The following is a 6,098-nucleotide window of genomic DNA, read 5'->3' as shown; positions in this document are numbered from 1 at the left end:
TTGAAAGGGATTCGGAAGGATAATGTCATTTTAATTGAAAAAGAAAGAGAAAAAATATACTTGAAGGTCTTTTTGACAATAGTTTATAACCATTGTATGGTGGCGGTTTTGTAATCTTCGTGTCCAAACCTGGTCAAAGAACAAGAGTTATAACTTTGTGTTCTTATCTATTTCTATTCTTTCATAATTTTTTAATAATCTCAATTTATTCAAAAATTCAAAATTTTAATTCAACTCATTAATAAATTTTTAAGTTTAAATTTGGAAATAAAAAAATGCAAATAAATTAATAAAAATTTTTTTTCTAGAAAATTGAATTTTCATTCATTTTTTTCCAATATTTTTCTAAAAATTAAACTTTAAATCAATAAAAATTTATTTTATAAATTAAAAAAAAAAAGATCTCATAATTTTCCGATATCTTTAAAGTCATACCGTTTTAAAAATGAATTACAGTTAATTTCTATCTTATAAATCATATATTTACGCAATAACAAAATCAATTAAACGCAAAATTGTTCAAGCTAGCGGTAAAAACTAATTTCAGATAAAAGTAAAACCAAAAGCTGAGCGATTTTTCTTATTGATAACCGAGATCGCGATAAACCGATAAAAAATGATAGCAATTTATCCGCGAGGAAGAAAATCTCAATCGACCGGACAGGATCTGAGCCCGATACCGTTGTTGAACATAACGGAGTGTCGAGTAGAGGAGTCCAGCTCAGGGTCCAGGGTCCATGTTTGATGGTATGGTGCAGAGTGATGGTAGTTTTCTCCGTGGCGATGAAACGTCCGTTCGACGAAAATTAATCTCTGGACGTGATCACATACACCAACGACTGCAATGTGTATGTTGAGATACTAAGGCGAGAGATATGAGCCGAGAGACCACGGCAACATAACACGGGATCGGATGAGAAACTTACTCAACTTTCCCGGTGGTAAATGAAGACGATCGATTCTCTTCTCGGAGCTTTTTCTCCTTGTCTAACTGAAGATTGTCCAACTTTTGTACCGACTCTTGTTTCTTCTCTTCTCTTGCTCTCTGTCTTTTTACAACTTTTTCTTCCTCGGTTTAGTTTGCTTTATTTTTTGCACTCGGTTCGTCCCGCTACACCGCTACACCACGTGTTCGGAAGACTTTAGTAATTCTATTTGACGAAACTTTTCATTTCTTGGGTACTTAGACGGGTCTTTAACCTACATATAAAACTCTGCTCCGAGACCTTGATCTTGAGCAACTTAAGAGTACTATTCAATTCGCGAAAGCGAGAGGATCTCAGAAAACAAGTTAAGAACACACCGACGAGAATGAAAGATTGAGCGAACCAGAACTTTTGAATAAAAGAACGATGTACATATTTACTGCTATGAAATATATGTGTCGAATTTTGCTTGAGATTTTGCGACCGAGTTCCTTATTATATTTTTATAGGAGTTTAAAGATAATTTTTTGATAATAAATCTTGAATATTCAGTTAAAAATTTTCTATTTCAAATAAAAAAAGATCATTTTAAAAAATTTAATTATTTTGTAACCAGATAAAAAAATTTTGAGGCAAAAAAATTTTTTTTTATTGATTAATTCAAAAATATTTTGAGTTAAACTTATAGAAGATTTAATTTAATAAAATAACGACGTTAAAAAAAAATCTCAATTTAAAATAAAAAATTTTTAAATTATTCTATAAAAATAAAATTTTATACGCGGGGTCAAAATTTTCTCAAGCTCCAAGATTTACTTCTCAGAAAATTTCTCCTATCGAAACTTTTAGAAGAAGACCTTGAAAAGCATTTTCCTTCTAACCCTCATAAAACAAACGGAATAAAAGCGTTTAGAAGTAGAATAAAAAGAGTAAAAAATAAAGTTAAAGAGTAAAGGGTTGAGTTGATATTGAGTTTTAGTTAGAGAAAGAGTAGTTGTGAGTTGAGAAGTAACTCTGTACTATATACAACTATACAAGTGGTATCGAGTTACTCTCCCTCTTTATCTTTAACAGGAACAGCATCTCCACTCTTTCCTCTTTCCTCTTTCCTCTTTCCGTTCCTCATCTCGGTTGGTCTTTCTTGTTCAGAGTATCTTTCTCGCTCTTACTCAAACTCATCCCGGTATCTTACGTCCTGGTTACAGAGATATGAATGAGATAACGGAAACAGTGAATGGATCATTGCGCCTCGAGTACCCACCAGAGGAATACATTCAATCGTCCTGCACACCATTACATACATTGTATGTCCTGTGTGTGTGTGTGTGTGTGTGTGTGTGTGTGTGTGTGTGTGTGTGTGTGTGTGTGTGTGTGTGTGTGTGTGTGTGTGTGTGTGTGTGTGTGTGTGTGTGTGTGTGTGTGTGTGTGTGTGTGTGTGTGTGTGTGTGTGTGTGTGTGTGTGTGTGTTATGTACAGATACATATATTATATTATACATGTTATGTTATATCTCTACATTTATAAAGTCATACAGTATCCTACATGTATTGCGCTGCTTTCACTCTCATCGTTTACAATTTCCATTCATTTATTTCGAGTACGTTTTTTTATGTACATACTCTGTTTTATATATTTGTTTATGTCTTTGTATAGATATATATGTTTATATGTACACAGTAAAACTCAGTACGAATAAAAAGAATGTACTTTTATTTTTCAAGTTCACCGATCTGACATTTTAACGTCAAGTATCAGGATTTATATGGCTCAATAGAAAAATAATAAACAAACGGATGAAAATAAAGAAAAAAAAAGTCAGAAAAAAAAAAGATACGTACATAACATACATATTAAGATATTACGGCAGAGTAATATACTTTAAATACAGTTATAAAAGAGACTATTATTTTTTTTGCTTTCACGAGGGGGAGTCAACTTTGTCACTTTTTAAGCGGCGTTTATTCGCTCACCCTCCTGTACGTATGCTTTAATATATATAGTGTATATATAGACACGGTTTACGTGCGAATTTGTGTCTGTGTATATTATATGGGCACAGAGACATAGTTTACAACAAATGCAAAGCTTACGTTCTGCACACGTGGGTGCAACTGAATTACTATTATATCGTTATATATTATATGGATATGTACATAAAATTATCGCTTTAAAATTTTCATTCAAACTATTCCATCACGGGAATTTTACTCTTTTATATTTTACCCCAGAGCAATAAAAATAAATTCCCCTATCGTTAAGTGATAAAACAATCAGGGATGAAATTAAGATAAAAAATTTATCGTAATTTTATTTTTAGATATGTGATAATACTTATTACTGTGGATGATGTTTGGATGGTTTCATAAAATTTTGGGAAAATTTTTCTATTTTTATAGACAGGCATAAACTTTTAGCAAAGATAATATTTTAATGACTCTCTAGGAGATTAAGGATCCTCACTAAATACGTCGTTACGGTTCTGCTCGTTTTAAATAATAGGATTAGAAATCTATTGTGTGACAAATTTGCGCTTTCAATGTAACAACTTTAGAAAATTATTTATTATCATAATAATAATAATTTAAAATCTGTTTCTTAAATATTTTTTAATGAAATTCAAATATTTTAATTTGAATGTTTTAGTTGTTTGAAATTGAACAAACGCGTGTATGAGAAAAAATTGATAGAAAAATGGCTTAGAAATGTGATAAAATAAAATTTAAGTTGTTATTACAGCTGGATTAGCGAAAGAATGCCAAGTTTAAGCAGTCAACTGAGTATTATCCTATGACTCGTGGGAAAAAAAAATAATCGCAGTCTTCCGCTAATCTCAGACGGTAATATTATTGAACCTCGGATTAAGAATTTTAAGTTAAAAGTACATAATGATTGATAAGTTTTTCAACACATAGAAATTAGTTATAAAACTAATAAAATTAATTCAAAAATAAATTAATCTTTATAGTTGAAAAAATTCGACGAAATTTAATAAAAAAACGTGAATATTTGCATGAATAAAATTAAAAAAATCTATATTAATAATAATTAAAAAAAAAATCAATTCTTACAGAATGTAAGTTAGAAAAATAAAAAAAAAAGTGAATATTTGCATAACTCAAACAAAAAACAATAAATAAAATTTATAAAAATAATAATACGTGTGAAGCATGTGGCCGAGGCGAAAAATAACAAGACAAAAATTTATCTAGAAAAGATCAAGATAACTTAGTAAGAAAAAATAAAAATGTAAAACTAAGACTAAAATGAAATGAAGAAAAACAAATAAAAGAAGGTTGAGGCTGAAGGCTGTGGGCCGTGGTCATCAGTATGAGCATCAGAGATCAGAGCGTAGAGACAGCGTCAGCGGTGTTATTTGAAATTTAGGAGCCTTTGCATGATTCCAGGAAATATAACCAGCAGGCGCGAGACCGATCGTTGTTGTACGTTCTATAGGATGGGCAGAGGGTTTAGTTTCAGTGGATCGTGATTCAGTGGGCTGCGTTATGTGTCGGCCGTGGCTCGGAAAGTCCGCGGGTTATTTGGGAGCACATATATAGACCTACATAGATATACACATTAACTGAGAGGAGCGAGCTCGGCAATGATGACAAGAAGGCCATGCCAGGGTTTCGGGTTTGGAAAGGGACACAAGAGAGAGGTTCAATACAACGTACAACGTACAACGTACAACGTACAACATATAACGTATAACGCGAACGCGAACGTGAACGCGGGTAACGAGGGTTTTGTCAGACGGAGAAAGATCTCGTCTAATTTCTCTCTTCCTCGGTTCTCGGGTCTCTGGTCTCTGCTCGCTGAGTGAGTGCCACTCTGGGAATAAGGGGACAGAGCGCGACGCTCGGAAGGACCCGCGGGGCGAGGGGCTGCTCAAGGAGAAGGAAGAGAGCAGAGGCCTGTACTGTCAGAGCGAGAGCGCGGTTTGCTGGCTGCTGGTTGCGGGTCGCGGGGCGAGGGACAAAGTCGCCGACGACAACGGCCGGGTGAAGAGGCGAACCCGAGGAGCCCCAGGGGCGCTGAAGGGGGAGGGCACTACTCACCAGAGCACCACAGACCAGAGGAGAGAGGAGAACCAGCGGCGTCGCGAGTCCGCGGAAACTCGGCGTCCACCGGCACAGTTGAGCGTCGCGATTCGTCGCGAGAACATCGTCCAACTTTAACAGTCGCGCTTATTTTTTCAATCTCGCGGATTATATTCTTTGCGATTCATTTCATCTATTTTTCTCCTCGCGGCTGACTATACATTGTTATTGTATCACTAGTTTTTTTAAAACTAGGCCGCGGTCGTGTCATCAATCAGGAAGAGGGAGGAAAATCATAGAAGAAGAAGAAGAAGAAGAAGAAGAAGAAGAAGAAGGAGAAGGAGAAAATTACTGGAGACAAATAGTAGGAGCCGAAATAGGCAAGTTCTTTTGGCGATACAGCCAATCACCGATTGATTATCAAAGGGCCAGCTGAAACTATACCTAGCTCACGCTGAAGCAAGTGCCAGCTACACTTTGACCAACACACATACATACATACACGTGCTGTGTACTCTGTAAAGCACTGAAGGGCAGCGTATACCACCGAGTAAGGGTGGAAGGGCGCGAGGGAGTAAGTGAAGATACCGAGAGCGGAGAGGGGGCAGCAGTTACTGCCGGCTTATGCACAGTACACAATATACACACACTACCCAATGACGAGCCGCAGTGGAGGGGAACCGAGCTGGCATTAGAGAAACGTGCGAGTGCGTGCGTTAGTATAGTGTAAGAGGTCTGTAAGGGAGGTAAGGTATATGTAAGACACCCGACGTCGTGAAAATCAGTTCAGTTCGAGCACTTTCAGAGTTAACACTGACCCGTCTGGTCATTGATTTTAACTACTTACTAGTAGTCAGCAGTACGCAGTAAGAACAAGTTTTCGGACATTGGCTAGAGTTTAAAATATTTGTGCTAGTTGCTTTTTTATTTTTTTTTCTCTGCTCCGTTAGAGGATTATTGGAGCTCGGTTGAAATTTTTTAACGCATTCCTTTCGAGTGTGGATTTTATTACTGAAGACTATCGACGGTGCCAACGACGACTGTTGTATAACTAAACGCAGACTTAGCTCAGTAATACTACCGCCGACTAACAGTCGGAGATAACTAGAACACGCGAGTGAGAGGAAACGAT

Source organism: Cotesia typhae, unplaced genomic scaffold (assembly GCF_013202065.1).
Source record: "Cotesia typhae breed Kobodo isofemale line unplaced genomic scaffold, CoteBio_Ctyphae contig_5, whole genome shotgun sequence".
In the NCBI taxonomy this organism is placed as follows: Eukaryota; Metazoa; Arthropoda; class Insecta; order Hymenoptera; family Braconidae; genus Cotesia; species Cotesia typhae.
Note: the sequence above shows the minus strand (reverse complement) of the source record.